This window comes from Xiphophorus couchianus, chromosome 18 (assembly GCF_001444195.1).
Source record: "Xiphophorus couchianus chromosome 18, X_couchianus-1.0, whole genome shotgun sequence".
Lineage (NCBI taxonomy): Eukaryota > Metazoa > Chordata > Actinopteri > Cyprinodontiformes > Poeciliidae > Xiphophorus > Xiphophorus couchianus.
This window is the reverse complement of record NC_040245.1, coordinates 30,283,973-30,302,034: the sequence shown is the minus strand read 5'-3', so window position 1 is coordinate 30,302,034 and position 18,062 is coordinate 30,283,973. Positions and strand designations below refer to the sequence as shown.

Below are 18,062 nucleotides of genomic sequence, written 5' to 3'. Positions count from 1 at the left end.
GTCTAGATACCGATAATATCTGATATGATGATAACCTCTTTTCTTCCTGTCTGACATTAAATCAGTCTAAGCCTTTGGCTGTGTTTACTGAAGATTACCAAATCTATTTCTGCTAAACAATAGAATATAGAAAGAGAAAAAAAAATTCTAATTTTCTCAGAAATGTACACACATTACCATTAAGGTGTGTGTTTGGCTTGCTTGCCTTTTGGTCCACAGTACCGGTGTAACTGGGTCATGTTTCTATCAGGCCCCGTTTCTCACACACATCTGTTCAGTTCTGCTCAAAGGTTTTCTGTTTTTGTGGTGTCCACACGAGAAAACATGAACATTAGTGTCCTTAAGCCATGTTGTAACTGACTTGGTTCTGTTTAAGGTTATTGTCTATTTTGAAAGACCCATTTGCACCCAAAGCGTTAAGTTTCTAGAAGATGTCTTGTGATACTGCTCTAATATTTTGACCTAATGTTCTTTCCTCATGTTCCTGTCGATTTTTGAAGTGTACCAGTCCCTCCTTTAGAAAAGCAGCCCCACAACATGATGCTGCCACCCCCTTGAGACTTACAAACTTCCCTCATTTTAGTAAAGAAATTAAGATCATTAGGGCCAAGCACTTGAATTTTAACTTCATCTGACCACAAGATATGACACCAGAATTATTGTCTTTTCAACTCTTTCTAGAATTGGATGTTTATAATCACAGATACTGACACTATTACCAGACCCTTAACACTGTGTTTTAGTTTTGTTTTTGGGTTGAAAATTTCCTGTGAATCGGCAGTGACTTCTGGGACACAGATCTTCTTCAACTGTAGTTGGACATTCTCTTGCTGTTTATATTTAGATCTAATTGTTTGAATGTGTGAATGCAGCAGTTTCAAGAATCAGAAAATGCACCCAAAGACACGCAGAGGTTCACAGGTCCCCTCTTAGTATCTTGGCTGATTCCATAAAATATTTCCTTGGCGCCACAAAACAAGCTGTGTTTGAGGACTTGCCTTAAAATAAATCCACAGAAGGGCCTACATTTAACTTAAAGGATGTGAATCAACCTTACAAGGGAATGAGATTATTATTTACGCTTTCCCAAAATGTTTAAATGGTTAGTACAGGTATATCAAACTCATTATTTTTTCAGACCACATTATAAATGTCAAAAGACATTGACAGAATGCAGAGATAGAACTACTAATTAGCAAACTGTTGAAGTATATATTTCTCTCTATTTGATCCGTACTTCTTAAAATTAAATTGTTTTAAAAGATCTTTTCAAATTGATGTAATTTGGCACTATCCAAATAACAACTACTATGATTTGACTGATAAAATAATATTTAAGAACAGTTAGAGTTCAGAGGGCCACAGAAATAATCATGGCAGCCACATTTGGCCTGCAGGCCTTGAGTTTGACACATGTGGTTTAGTACAGCAGTGCAGGTAAAATTCTGAATTCAAAGAAAATGATAAGACGTGTCTTAAAAAACTATTTTTCTTAATATTGTGGGACGTAAAAAGACTGCTTCTAATTCTAAATGAACTAAAGCAGAAATGATTTAATCTGATTTAATTCAGAGATTAAGATAACTGAACATGTTCTTTTCCACAGTATAAGTAAATATCTGGTTTCAACTGCAGACTCAACCTGTTTTCACTCTGCTGTAGACCATTTAAATCACTTAATGTTTTGTGAAGGTTAAACTCAAACATGTTATGTTGAAGGAGACAATGCTAATCACAGAACTGATATGACATCAGAACACAAACAGACAAAAAGCCCTTTTATACTTTTCATGCAGCAAAAACAGTCTTTGCTCAAACTAACCCGACCGCTGCACTGCTGTGACACAGACAGGAACACAGAAAACCCTAGCTGGCTCCCCTGCTGGCTCACAGAGCTGGAACTGTGGGAGGGAGGCCAAATTGTTTGTCTCTCCTTGTGTCAAGGCTCTGCAGCGGGGATGAGAGCACGGGAAAAGCATATCCGTCTCCGGCGTCTGGCTGATGACTTCATCAGGTAAGAGCAACAGGGAGCTGAACGGTGAGAGAGTTTGAATGTCTATGTATGTGCATGAGCAAGTGTGAGTGTATGACGGCTCAGTGCTAAAAATCTGAATGGTTTTTATTAACACAGTACACACCCGGACACCAAAGTCCTGAATTGTCTTAATAAAGGCACATGTTTAATCTCTCCATCTCTACATTAGTAAGGTGCAGGCTCAGCACTTTGAACGATGCGACGTAGTGAATCTACTTGAACTACATTAGAAAAGGAAAATGGCCTCACTGAAAACCACAATCCTTGCTGTAAACTCATTACTTTTATGTAACATAAAACCACAGAGTACTCAGAGAAAACCCACACAGGCACACAGAGACCCACTCAAACTCAGCTTCGAAATAAAAGTAAATCATCACAGCAGAGTGACGGCCACGCCTCTCTATCAGGAGCTCAGCCCCTGCATTTGCCTTCACCTTAAAGTTTAAGGTAAATTTATGTACCCTTGGCTTTCAGAAGTTATTTTCTGCCTTTTAAATGATTTATAAAAAAAAAAACACCCCACAGAAGTTACTTCAAGAACCATTTCTCTACAGGGTGCTATTCCGAGAGCTGGAACTTTACAAACTGAAATGACAACCTGTGAGTTTGTAAAGTATATACTGTAAATGAGCTTAATATTTTATTATATACATTTAATAATCAAAACCACTCACCTACATGTTTGACACCTAGAATGTATGGTCAGGTTTGGACATTAACAGGCACACATGAAGACCAGAAGGACATTGTAAATGATTTCTTTTGCAAGAAGCTGTTATGTCTAGATTGGGACCTTATAAGTGGTGACATCACAACGGTGTACCAGACAGTGTGTGGCGTGTCTGTCAATGTGAGTGAAGGTCACCAGACACACTGGGTGCCGTGCAGACTCATAAGACCACACTGCCCGCTTTTGGAGGATTAAAGGGGGTCACACATTTGGTTTGCATTAAGCTGAGTGGTCAAATACTACAATCGATCACTATTATGGGCACACTCATGTCAGTGATCCAAGATAGAAACTAACGGGTACATCATAGCACCCATATGTGATGTCATCTAATTTTTAAAAGTTTATTTTCAGACATTTTATAAAGAAATTGAACCCTCTACGTGGTTCCACATTGAAACATTTACCAGTTTCTAAAATTACTTCAATCTAAGCTCAGATTTACAATATTAAATAATAAGTTACAATAGTTGATCAGTAATCAAACATAAAGGCAAAATGTAAATAACAGTGAAAAACAAAATCCACAACATGACTTAGTAGCTTGTAGAGTTGCAGTAACTTTCCAAGGTCGACTTCTGCATGAATATTTGCTCATTTTTCTATGTAAGACATTGTTTCATTGGTTGCAAGAACCGGTTCTGGCCCAGCTTTAGCTTCACTAATGATGACCTCACATTTGACTGTGCAATAGTATAATGAGGAGTTTATGGTCTTCTCACTGACTAACCTTAACCCAAATCATCAGCCCTCCACTACCGTGTTTATCAGTTGGAGCAGTGTTTGGTTTTCTGCTTGGTGCATAACGGCTGATCACCTTGGTCATGTCTGTCCAAATGATGGTTTAGATCCATTCAGGCAAAAGCTGCAAACCAAAGCAGCCAATCATCAAAGATATACTGGTGTTTTTCCAGTTGCACATTCTGACCTTGGGGAAGACTTGGCAGAACATCTACCCTTGAGAAAATTGTCAAGCATTTTAAAGATTTTTTTTCCATACTGAATGCTGGTTGTGATGGACTTGGTATTGTTTGGTATTGTTTGGAAGTGACGTCATCATCTGATTTCTTCACCCTCATACCCCAACAGATGGAGAGTTGACTCTCTATGGTCATTGCTAATGTATTTCCTTCCAGGTCTTTTAGAAAGAAAGAACTTCCTTTACTTTACAAGTTCAAGTGGTTGCATGTATAAACCTTTCCTGGGTTCTAAAACAATTTAATCTTAGATACACAACAGGGGAGACCAAACATAATCCTCAAGACGACTTCCTGCCATCCTGCAACTTTTAGGTGCATTCCTGCTCCACCATACCTCAATCAAATGAATGGCTCAATGTCAGGCTGATGAGGGGATTCAGTCATTTGATTACGGTGTGTTGGAGCAAGAATTCATTTAAAAGTTGCAGAATTGTATCAATCAATGACCGGACAAGGTCTGACTTACAACATTACACAAGAAATTCCAGACTGTTATTGAAGATGAAACAAATATGAAGGCAAAATGGAAATATGTTACAGCTGATGTTTTTTTTCTTTCCGGACATCATATTGATCACATCATATTGATCACTCTACGTATGTTCGAGAGCAATAAACTGTTCATAGAATCTTTTTTTAGGTTCTGAGACTTGCTGATGTTCTATTCAAGTGCATTTCATGAGCAGCGTCTGACTGCTAATTTTTATTTTAAAACCTACAGAAGCAGTCTGGTTGTGCTTAATTTTTCCCATTTTTTCCTATTTTGCCATGATTTTTTTTTCTTACTAAGAGAAGACTTTGTACACCTATGGTGGGATTGAAATTATTTCAGACTCTTAATTTATTTACTGCATTCTGATATACAGTAGTTAAACCTGGAGTTAAAAGAGGTGTACTTTCTTTTTATTGCCATGTGCAAATGTTGGTGGGATAGTTATGCCACTGAATGGAAAACGCTTCTTCACTCCTGACTCTGCACTCCTGATAAGTTGAAAAGGCTAAAAGGTCACAACCTTAGAGGGGAATGTTTTACAATGACATGGCCAGGGAGGTCTAATTGGGCTCCAGTGGAGCATGCTGCTGGCAACTTCACACCCAGCCAGGGAGGAGGAGAGAGACACCCAGAGCAAAACCCGGTGAGAAAGAGGAAGGGGAAGAAGAATGGCAATGCAGGTTTGTGTGTGGTAAGGTTCATCGACCACTGATATGGAAGGGTGGAGGCAGGGGCTGTAAATAAGTCTTCAGGGTATCCATCATCCATCTGGATGGTCAGCAGTAGTTTCAGAGAGCGTCATCCTCCCTCGTCTTCCTTTTAGGAAATCCAGCAAAGAATCAAGATGAAGGCAGAGGAGCTCTTTGATTTTTATCTGAGATTTTTCTTTCACACCAAACCCTGAAGCCACAAAATGCTCAGACTGCATATACACTGCTCAAAAAAATAAAGGGAACACTTAAACAGGTGTTTAACACTTAAAGTGTTCCCTTTATTTTCTTGAGCAGTATATTTTAGACAAAGATCTGCTCAATGCAAATATTATCCATATGTATAAAACATATTCCAGGAACTTCAACAAAATTATAAATGAATTTCTTGTGTGTCTCAATCAAGTTTTGTTCAGACAATTTCCGCTTTAATGAGTGAGAAGAAACAGATTTATCAACCATTTTTAATCTTTTAAATATTTAGAAAACCAAGTATTCTTTTTTTCACTGACATTTTGCTGACTTCACATTTTAAATTATTGGTTTGTCTGATGCATCATTTTAATATTGAATTGTTTTTTTGTTTTTTTTGCTATTTCATGTTTTGTACATCAAAAAAATATAATTTGAAAATAACATTTTAGCATCTGGAAATATTGGTTCAGTCAACTGTATCCTCCGACACAGCAACCATTGGAGATCATCAAAACCTATGTTCATGGAGTGTATTATGAATTAATAAGTCAAAATATGTTTAGATGGGGCTCATTGTCAGATTAAAATTGATATTTTAAATGATTTAACATTCTAATATTTAATGCTGTGTTCTCATTTGTAAGCAGAACATGTTTAACATTTAGAAAGGCTTGAAAACTTCAGTCTGTGTGGAATTAAACTATATAATATGTGAACTGGGTTACTGAAACACACTTTTCAGTAATACTCAAATGTATTAAATATCATTATCATGTACATAGATTCAGTAAATTCATAAGATCTGTGACTGAGAGTTTCTGTTTGTCCTGCACAAGAACTAAAATCAAATCTGAGACTCTCGTTTTAAATGCTGGAAATCCAGGAGAAACATTCACAGCCACTGTTCAAGTCAGCTTTTTTATTTATTATTTATTTATTTTTTACTGCATAGTGAATAAACCAGCTGAGCTAAACAATATCAATATTTATTAAGTAATTAATTAATTTAGTTAAATAATAGATATTTAAATATTTACTTAATTTCAAGTTCAAAAATTCTGATTAAATTCTACACCAAATAAATGAAATAAGATTTTATGAAAATCTTATAGTCAGTCTTTTTTTTTTTTTTTTTTTTCAGAGTAGCCAAACTTTTCAGTTGATTCTGATAGTTATGAAAATCTGAAGAAATGGAAAACACTGAAGGAGGAGGGCAGGTTTAGTAAATATATTATTTTTTAAAATATTTCTAACACATTCATTAAACATAATATACATGCATTTTACTCAATGAAGGGGAATTTCTGCTATAGTGTATGAAGCATTCCGTACTTCATATTTGCACTAAACGTTGGCTGCACCACATGATGTTCTTCTTTCTGATAAGTACAGTCATGAAACACACCTCGTCTATTCTGGAGTTTTAATACAGACACGAATCTTCACCTGCTCGGAAAATGATTCAGCGCTATCAAAAACAGGTTATATTTTAAAAGGGAGTCTATTAGATCACATGCTAAAATAAAGGTGAAATAATAAAAAGCAGTACAGAAAACTACACACATCACTCAACATGTCATTATTCATTTACCAGCCACTGACAAATGATGGAAAGTTTTATTTCCTGCTTTGGTTACATAAAGAGCTAACTTCAGATTTTTGTAAATCATAAACCAAGCTGCTGTGGATCTTTTTTTATTTCTACTAAATTGATTTTTTTTTCTGAAAATACATTTTACACAGCAAATTGTATTTGACTATTTGATATATAATAAACACAGAACACAGCAAAAATCTTTTCCTGCAAGAGGAAAATAGTGCGTGATAGCGAGCACACAGCCTTACCTTCAACAATAACTCACCACATATTATAAATTGGCTTGTATTACACAAATTAATCTCACACTTGGCAGTTCATCGATCTGCTGTTTCAGTGTTGCTTATTTGCAATCATGGAGTTCATTAATGGAGAAAATTATCTTAGCAACCCCAAGGTGCTTCAGCTGGGGAGGAGAGTGTTAAACAAGCTGCTGGGGAGGGAGCAGTGGCTACATTTGCATGGAGTTTACTGGAACAGACTCCCCTATGGGGCATAGGTGGGAGAGTTAGCAGCATGCAGCTCTCAGCCCAGCACTCTAATAAATCATGTAATCCCTGATACTGGAAGACAAACATGAGAGCAGATCTAATCAGGACTTGGCAAGATCCTTTTATCTGGACCCATCTCTGCTTGGTCACACACAGTACACAGTCCCACGCTCCGCATATGACAAATACTGAAGCCTCTGATAGTCAGTGATGAATGAGAGCTGGCAGGGAGAGGGGACAGGGGACAGGGCTGCAGGGGACAGGGCTGCAGGGGACAGGGCTGCAGGGCTACTGCTGCAGACATAGCCAGCCTGGATATCTGGACTGCAAACTAAATAGCTAAAAAATATTTTGTTTTAAGAGCCTTTCTGATCTTTAATGCTCTTAATTAATGATTGTTACAGAAGTTCTGTGCTGATGCCATTGTTAGGACCTAAAAGATTCACTCACTAAGGACTATATCAGTATTTTTACATTTACTTCTAAAGGACGTTTGTCTACTTTCTTCCAACTATTCTTTCCTAACAAGAGTGTTTGCTCTGACTCATAACCTTAATTTTGAGTCCACAAAGTTATTGTTCAGTTATGAACACAATGAGATGGGTATAGAGACTAGACCTCCTCCCCCCTACACACACACCCCTACACGCCCACAAACACACCAACACTGTTGAATGGGCGTTCTGATTATTATACCTGTGGATTTTTCTGTGGAATGTAGCTTCAAGTGAGCTTAACTAAAACATTCTAAACAAAATGCCACTTGCTGAAGCTGACATACCTCAGCATAGTGCTACTTAACACTTTACTTGCTATGTTTGCAGTAAGTCGATAAAGAAGTGGCATTCATTTTATGATTGGCTGTAACCCCAAGAGCAGAAAAAAAAATTGAAGAACATTGGAAGCTATCTTAGCATAATCACAGGTCCTGTATTATTATATTAAGATATATTACATGTTTGAACTATTAAAATAGGCAGATAGAGGCATTTTTAAAAGGGATCTCAAGTATTCACTGATTTTTGCTATTCATGGCTGGTTGTGGTCCCTGTCAGGTGTCCACTATAAATATTATTATTTTAATAATGAAACTTAGTTTTTCATCCTGCGAATTTTACTATGTTAACATTTGCAAAGGAACTTGTGTTAAAGAATGTAATTGATCATAATGTAGAAAAAAAACATTTTTAGTTAGGTTAATTGCAGGGTCTTTAATTAATCAACAATTAGTCATATTTTAAGAGAAAACTATACAATGACAAAATAAGCAACATTTTCGATACAAAACCATTTTTGCTGTTAAAGTGTTGATTAAATCAACATATAATCTATGTATTTAAAAACAATAATTTACCATCATTTGTTGTTCTGTTATTTAGTTCATTCAACCATCAGACTAGTGCAAAGGGCCATTCTACACATTTAGCTTTCAAATGTTTCAGGAACCTGATCATTCATGTAAATGTGGACCATGGACGCTGACGTTAGCGTTGGAGACGTCTGTGCTGCTGCATCATGTTTAGCATTGAGATGCTATCTTATGCTTGAAGAGCTTTGCTGCTAGGCCTCCCTATAGCACAACCTGAACACAACGTGTTCAATTTGCGCTTCAAAAAAGCAGTTCTACCAGATCGCTTTATTGAAATCAATCACCAGTGGGACAAGAGAAGCACTTTTGTCGTCCATTGCTGCTTTATGCAGAGGTTGTTTGCCCATCAGATTTAAGGGTATACCAGAAATAAGCAAATACTATACTAAAAAAATGAATTGAGTTAAAAAAAATGTTTGAGTTAAAATCTATGTAACCATCTAATTAAAATTAATGTGTTAAAGTCTAGTAGTATTAAGAAAATCTTTTATAGAAATAGACATTTTTATATCTTCATATTGACATCAAAACGATCTTATATTGACACTGAATACTTGCGTGTTCCTTATAAGAGCTTCCTACCATACATATACAGTAGATACATTGCACAGACATACACATACCGGCAGAATCCAGCAAACATTAAAGACGTGTTTCCGTCTATCAGAGAGTATGATATGTCTTGAAAGTCATCATCAAAAGTGAAAATTGACCTCAGTGGGCATCTATACCTGCATCAGTGTGTGGAATCAGAGGAGCTCATATCACTGATAGACCACCTTTATGATTCTAGGTTCACACACGTTTCAAAGCTCAGCTGAACTGGATCTCCATTTGTAAATATTTCCTGTTAGTTACAGGAACAGGACTGGATAGGTTTCCTCATGCTCCCTGTGACACCACGGCCCACCATGAATCAAACACACTGCCAATTCACAGGGGAACCATCACTGGGAAAATATAGCAGCTCCCGGCTTACTTTGTATTGTAATAGATGCATTGTGCAGCTAAAGAATAACCCAATCTGTATTCAAGCAGAATGAACAAAGAAGGGAGCAGTAGAACGAGTCGGGTGCAGATTCGAAGGGAAAGTGGTATAATTAGAAAGAGATGGGATTGAGGGAGGTGCAGTTGCTCTAGATGTGAAATCTAATTTCTATATAATGTCATTTAAATCCTGTGATCCGGGAATTGTATTTGAACTTGGATTATCGGAATCATCAGCCCATGAATGCCTAAGATCCCTGCGACTGTTTGTATGTGTGTGTGTGTGTGTGGGGGGTGCGTGTGTCTGTGTAATGCGTATGTGGGGGTGAATGGGCGTATGTAGGTATGTGTATGTGTACTGGGGGAAACAGAGGATGGGGATTTAGCATTCCCCAAGTTCACAAGTTGCAAGCTTTTTCGGGATGATTATGACGGTGGAAAGAGAAGATGAAATCCATTTCAAAGTTGAATAAAAAGACAGAGTGATGAAATGAACGGCTTGAATCACGAACAGAAAGGAAAGCTGCAGTAAGAGTGAAATAAATAGGTTTGGTTATTTCTGGTAGGATCACTTATGGCTTTGAACAATAATGGAATAAATGCTTTTTCAATTTTTATTTTGCTTAATGAAGATATGGACGCACAAAAGTAATGGAAAATTAAAAGTTGCAGTATGGTCACTCCTGGGGAAGTTTTCATCTTCACTGAACATTTCCCATTCTGTTTCACTTTGAATTTAAATGTTTCTTTATGTGACAGACCAGTAAAAAGTGAACAAATATACTTTTACATATATTTTACAAATAAAAATCTGAACAGCTGCCTGCATTTGTATAAAGCCCAATTTAGTATGATACTCTAACAATGTGCCCCGTTTTTCTGGTTTTAGTGAGAACTCCAGCAGCAGCGTTCTGGATCTGCTGATTGACTTTTTAGTTACTGGACACTGTTGCAGTAATCAATGTGACTAAAGAGAAACTCATTCCACTTCTTGACACTGGGAAACATTGTGATGACTTCATCCTTCTCCTACTTTGTGAACATCAACAGTTCTGTTTCTCAAGTCTAAACTGAATTCTTTTGCTTTTGGCATGAGGCTTTCTCAAGTGACAGTTCAAACCCTGAATGACAATTTTATGCTGTGTGTGAAGAATAGGACAGCACCTTAGTTTTACCTTGAATGACTGATTGACTGATTGATTGATTGATTGATTGATTGATTACAAACTGATTACACAGAGAAAGCACATGATTTCATTACAGTTATTTGTGGCTAAATAAAAAGGTCAGTTCTTAAGGTCTTAAGGGGTTGATAATGGTAGTTTTTTTTTTTTTTTTGAAAGAATATTTCTATGTGCAAAATAAATTGGTGTAAACATCCAAAATAAAAACTAGGATGTTCAGAAACACTGTATTGAAACACATAGGCAAGCACTTCTTGTGACCTCATCGCTTCTCTTTTGTGAAGGACCCGCAGGAAAAGGCAGCAGCCTCAGTCCCTCCACACCCAGCTGACAATGCAACCAAAGAAGCTCTCAGAGGAGCTTACAGGTGTGCTACATTGTCTTTCCTCTGTGACAGCTCTGAAAGGAGAACATGCTACTCACTATGGTGAGTCTGATTCTAGTGGCGTTATCGACCAACTCCCCAGTGTAATTTCCAGACACAGAGGTAAAGGCAAACACAGGTAAAAACTGAATCTTTATCTCCACAAAGCAGCTGACAGCAGGGAGAGTTCTCCTTTTCCTCCGCCCCCTCTGCTCAATACTGGCTACGTATCCAGCTGGACCTACCTGCTTAGATTTGTTAGTTGAAGTGACAACACAGATGTGAAGAAAGCAGAGAAAGAAATTCTATGTGATGATAGATGAAGAAGCATTTAAAAAAATGCATTTGAAAAAATACACAGCACATGCAAGACAATACAACCAAGACTTCTATGTTTTATGCATTTTAAAAGCTAGCACTGTTGCCTTGCAGCATGAAGGTCCTGGGTAAAATCCCAGCCTGAGATCCTTCTGCATGGAGTTGGCATGAACTCCTTGTGCATGCCTGGGTTCTCTCCTGGTGCTCCAACTTCCCCCCTTCCAAAAACATAACTGTTAAGTTAACTGGTCTCTAAATTGTCCTCAGGTGTCAGTGTGCGCATGCATGGTTGTTGGTCCTGCACGTATACATGGGTTTAGAAAATGAATTGATAAACTGTATGTATGTATTCAGAGCATCCAGAAAGTATTCACAGCACTTCACCTTTTCAACATGTATGTTATGTTACATCCTTATTCCAAACTGTAATAAATTAATTTCTCTTCTCAGAATTCATATCAAAGAGTTCTTTCTTTGCCTCATCAGACCAGAGAGTCTTGTTTGTCCTAAACTGCAGAGACAGGTGTGTGGCTTTCCAAATCAATCCAAACAGCTGAACGTAGCACAGCCAGACTCCATTTAAGATGCAGAAACTTCTCAAGGATGGTCAGTGGAATCAGCTCAATAACATGTTTTATGGCAAAGGCTGCAAATACTAATATGATAAATTTGTAAATACCTCAAAAACTATTTTTCCACATTGCCATAATGGGATATTTTAAGCGAAATTCTGAGGAAAAGATTAATGTAATACAATTTGGAATACGACTGTAAAAACAAAATGTGGAAAAATTGAATCTCTGTGAATAGCTTCAATTCAGAGCTTCTCTACAGATCCACTGTATGGATGTACAGTATGTATATGCACAGATATGTGTATATACTTGGATTTTTGTAATTTTGTTTGGAGTGTCATCTCCCCCCTTTTCTCTTTAGCTCCCCTTTTTACACTTTCCTCACTGCTTTTTCTCTTTATAATGGTTCCAACACGACCACCTGGATGTGTTAACAACATGTTTGCTATCAATTCTTTAATCAGTTATTGTCAGCCATTCAACTGGAGGCATAGTTCACTAACCCCCCTCTTGTAGACCACCATTGTATGTATCTGAGCTGTTGGGACATGATATGTGGAAAAAAAAGAAATGAGTAATATTTAAAAGGAGAAAAAACAGAAAACTAAAATTCAACTTTATACTGAGTGCCCAAATACACACATTCCTTTTTCAACCAAAAGCAAGAAGTTACACAGAGTTGGCATATTTTCATAACTAATATGTCAGCGTTAAAACATTCCGAAATGTTTTAACGCTAGTAAATGGTGCTTTATATTGCCTAAGTATTTCCTAAGTAGGATAAAGACTTCAAATAATTGAAGCTTGAAGATTCAGACCAAAATATATACATAAAAAATAAAACAGACATAGACCAACTGATCTTTGGTCTATGTCAGAGGTAAATTAAATATTTTTAAAATATTTTTAGTATAGTCTTTTGCATTCCCTCTCTCCATTTGCAGCATCTATACTCCTCAACATTTGTCTTTGCACATCAGCCCTTGTGAAACCGAAAAACAAATAAATAAGAAAGGAAACTGCCAATATCGCAGCCTGTTATGCCATAATGCTTTTCTCTGATTTGTTAAGCTTCCTAGATCACTCCTTATGTGCATGTATCCCTTCAGCCCTCACACCCCACCTTTTCTTTATCACACAACAAAGGCGGCAGATGATGTTTTCAGCTGCAAAACCCCCTGGAATGCCACCTTCCATCCAGCCCCTGATTCTTGAGTGGTAAGTATGCTGAAGCTGCTCACCGTCTCCTGCAGCTAAACCTTGGAGACTAAGACGGGTATCTGCTAAATACCACATACACACAGAAAGAGACAGACGCCTGTCAATGCAGCATCAACACAGCGACTGACTCAAGATTATGTTCCGCCCTGTGCTGGGAGGTTTTCTACCTTTACGGCTGTTAGTGGGGGTTTGGGCAATGGTGAAAGTGGCAATGAATGACATAAAAGGAACATACAGTAATCTGCATCTATTCATGATTAAAGGAAGCATGGAAAGTTGCAGATGTAACTGTTGGGTTCCTCTGTGAAACCTCGCCAGTGCTGGATGGATAATTGAAGTCTGGGGTTTTTCAAAAAGACACACATAGTGGGAAGTTATAATACCCAGGTGGAATGAAAGGATGTATGTACGTGTGCCAAAACACTCCAGACAGTGCTTCAGGTCTCTTCACCAGCTAAGCACTGACAGCACACAATGTTCTTTGTGGATTTCACCTTTCCCTGGTAGTCCTACAGTCCAGACACAAAGGAGCTGGGAGAAACACAAAAAAGTCTTACTTACTTGTTTAGGATGCCAAGTCTAGACCTATGAATTAAAACATGCTTTTCAACATCTGAATTTTTGAAAGGACAGACAGTCGGGTAAAATTTCACTTAAGTGCATGCAAAAAAAAGGAAAATATAAAAGTACAAAGTAGATCATCTAAAGTGTATTAAAAGTAAAATTTCCATCACTGCACTCAAGTAGTTGCTGGAGGTTTGTGTTCTGCAGTCCACAAAGGATAGAAAGGAATATTGACCTCAAACACACTATTTCAAATTAAAGTGCAGGTGAAACTTTAATTTCACCTGCAATGTTTACTTGCTCATTGCAGTTTGTGTACTTCTTTTTTAAGTTCAATATACAGACACATTATACATTTTTAAAGTAAAGTCATCCTACTCAGCTGAACATCCGTTGGTTTGACAGCACAATATTTCTATTTCTGACAACTTACCATATTTTGTCACATACATGTTCATACATATATATACACTACTGCTCTGAAGTCTGGCATCACCCAAAAATTATGTTTTTCCAAAAAACCCTGCTTTTTAATCATCAAATTAAAATGTAAAATGAATAGAAAATATACTCAAAACATTGATAAGGTTAGAATTAATTGTAATTGAATTATCATTTTCTCCTTCAAACTTTGCTCATATCAATTAGCCATCCATTTGCATTCCAAACTTTGGCATTCTAGCTGTCAATTTGTTGAGAAAATCCGAGGAAACTTTACCCCCCTAAAGCACTTCCTACTGGTTGGATCGGCTTAATGGACACTTCTTACACAGCATGAGGTCGTCTGCTGAGCCGGAGCACGTTGTAATCGATCAGAATGTAGAAATCACAAGATGAGGAGGACCAAACAGAGGAAGAGGACAGAGTTGGCCACAGAAGCTGGTGTTTTGCTGTTGCTGCATGATATACATCAGGATGCTCAAGTCCAGTCCTCCACAGCTACTGTCCTGCAACTTTTATCTGAAAGTTGCAGATAAAAGTTGCACTGGACGACTGGACTTGAGCATCCCTGATACACATTTTTTGAAATAGGTATGAGTTTTATCATATCACAAACAGATTGTTTTTAGTTAATAGGGAAATTACAAGATATTTAGGACAACATGTTTCACCAATCATGGATGTTGTCAAAGGCTTAATGGAGGAGCATTATTGTAATGACATACTGACGGCGGACTGTTGGAAAGAGCAGGATCTTTAAAGAGTCAGAGGCCCAATTTCAAGACATCAAATTTCAAAGCCAACTTTCCTTTAAGTCATGCTTAATATATACATCATTTATATCACAAATAAAGATTACATAGTTATTTGTTTGTGATATGAAATGACACTATATATGAAAATACATGCCCCTCTTTAAAAATCCCAGAAAAAATAAAATAAAAATAATAAAAAAACAATAAAAAAAAAAAAAAAAAAAAAAAAAAAAAATTTATATATATATATATATATATATATATATATATATATATAAAGTTAGGAAAATATGAATTCATATCAAGTTTGGATATCATTCTATTTTTTAAATTGGATTAAAAAATTCACAAGATTTACTAAATATAACATTTCGTGTCTCATTGATAAGGGAAGCTGGTAACACACTTTGAATAGCATGGTGAGATGCTGTGGATGCTTGGATGAGTTCTGTTTACTTCCTACCTTCTTTCTTCTTTACATCTTTTCATTTCCTGGCAATTTTCCCTGTGTGAGATTACGCTACACACTCCACACGGCTGGTGGTTTAGACCAAAACAAGATGCGCCATCAACTGAATTTCAATTAATACACCTGCAGGATTTTCTTCACTTGATAGAATGGTCTGTAAAACAAACTGGTTGAGCAGCTTGCTCTAAAAATAGAAGACATGTTGAGGATGGGAAGTGGAAGTGAAGAGGTCTTTAAGGGGTATTTTGTTTAAGATGGAATATATTTACGTTGCATCTGGTCTGTTACAACACATGCTGCTATTGTTAATGTTAATTGGCAGCATTTTTACACACACAAGTACTAGCCCACATAAGGAAAACATGGGGCTTGTGCACATTTAGCAACACAAGGGAATCTGGGCAGCAGCCTCCATATACACACCGTTTGTTTTGGACTCATTGCTGTCTCATTTACATGTGTTAATTGCAGCTAATTGGTTCTAATTAGATGAACAGGAAACCCTGTGGGACCACTCATATCTTTAATTTGAAGTAAATATCATTAATTAACAGATGCTAATTTCAAGCCAATTAACATTGATTAAGAGATGCCAGCAACAAGGGGAGAAACGATACCTTCTATCAAAAATTAATAATGACTCAGCAAGAAGGCAGAGTGTAAGCACCATGTTGAAGGTCAGGGTGTGTTGGCCTGAGTCTTTATTTGACCACATACCTTGGGCTCAGGTCCCGCCACCCTGCATGCACTCACCCTATGACCACTACCACAGTAGCCACTCCAGCCATGCTCATCCAACCCAAAGGTTGTGCCATGTACTATTCTCTGTGCACACCATCTGCCAGTCCCCCAGCGCCCTCAGTACCTGCCATACCTACTGCAGTTTCCGCTACACTTGGCTCCGGTAATCATAAGCAACGACCTCCTGCATTTGACATCTTTACTGTGCACAGCGTTAGTCATTTCTGCCATATTCACCAAAACTGCCATGACTGTACACCATACACTAACTGTCGGGTCAGCCGGCACGCTTGTCATTCCAGGGCCAGCCTGTACTGAAGCAGAGCGCTATTGCTCCCTGGCTTCCACCTACTGTGCTTTCTCTGTGGTACACCTGCACAGGAAGCAGACCCACTGGCTCTGCAGACAGAGGGCATGTGTCTGCCTGGCAGTTCAACAGCAGAGATTAGAGGGCTCACTGCTGGGAGAGAGAAGCAGGGAGAAGGAGGGTGGAAGTGAATGATGGAGGGAGACAGAAGGAGGGAGACAGTGATAGTGAGAGTAAGAGACACATTGAAATCAGCGTCAGACTCTAGTGTTCACTGCTTTAGATGTAGGGATGTGTCTGATAAGATCGTGAAGTAGACCACTGAATATAGCTATTGGTACAGCTATTTATTTGTGTTTATGTATCAAAATAGTATGTAGTTATTGAAATATGAGACTATAATTGATCGACTGTGAATTCTAACAACAAAGGGAATTTCCAAAGAGAATTAGTATTCAGACAGAGCTAAGGTCACCAGAAATATTGTCAGTGTCTTTCTCTGAAGTGCAAAAATAAACATTTTCATTCATCATTTGTTTGTATGTACTTGTCAATAAAGGTAAAGGTAATTTTATTTATATAGCACATTTTCAGAAACAAGGCAATACAAAGTGCTTTGGAGGAATTAAAAGGAAATATAAACAAAATAACAAACCAAAGGAAAAAGCAAAAGAAGAAAAAGAATCTAATGTTGATCTAATGTTGAAGTATGTAAACTAGGTGCTCCTGTTCAGGGTTGCTAGATAAGTGTTCTCTGGTCTAATTAAAATATTCCAATATTAAAAATTGGAAGAGAGAAAAGTAAAAAGTAGAAGTTACCTGTAAATGAGGTTCAATCTGCTGCAGTAAAACTGATAAGGGAGCCTGTTCTGTGGTCCAAAATCTGTGGGATTTGAATTTGGACTTCTGGAGATGCAACTCTTACATCTCTGGTTTTGCTCATGGGAAATATTTTGACATACAGCTGTTGTTTGGCTAGTCTGAATGTAACAAACTGTTTTCAAGCTGGCATCTGAATGTCTTGGTGTTTGAAAAGTAATCATGAACTAAATAGTTTTTATTGCAAGAGAAAGAAGGCAAAAAAGAAAGATGGCTAGATCATTGAAGATTAACTTGAAAATCTATGCAACTCATTCTTAGAATAAAGTGAATTGACACCTTCCACAAAGACAAAAGATCATTGTTAGAAAAGATGGTTCATATTATCTTCATAGAAAGTTGATTGAAAGAAAAAATTTGGATCAGCAGTAAGAATAGCCAAAGACTTGAGAGGATTTTCAAGGAAAATCTATTAAGAATTTGTCAGCTCCAAGAGACCAAGCAAAGTAGATGAGATGAAGACCAAAATCAGCTGCTGGTCCAGAGGAACAAGTGGCCTAAGGCACCCTACTTAGGCCACTTGCTCGTGACCAGGGAGCTTAGGAACTCCCTACTCATGTATATACAGTGGAAAACATCCATCCATCCAGCCATTCATCTTCTTCTGCTTATTCAGGGTCAGGTTGCGAGGGTAAATAGGGATGCCCTACTTAA

At 37.4% G+C, this 18,062-nt stretch overlaps 1 long non-coding RNA gene across 5 annotated transcripts in view; it reads left to right on the top strand.

Annotated features, from left to right (window-relative positions):
* The window catches only part of LOC114133277 (uncharacterized), a 52,833-nt gene that overhangs the window by 8,036 nt on the left and 26,735 nt on the right, over window positions 1-18,062 (top strand). For 4 of the 5 annotated variants that reach the window (XR_003593141.1, XR_003593143.1, XR_003593140.1 and 1 more), the window contains one exon: window positions 1,945-2,014. This is a non-coding gene — a long non-coding RNA (uncharacterized LOC114133277). Of the gene's footprint in view, window positions 1-1,944; window positions 2,015-11,425; window positions 11,437-18,062 lie in introns of those variants that run through there. The other variant, XR_003593142.1, reaches the window with a different exon arrangement.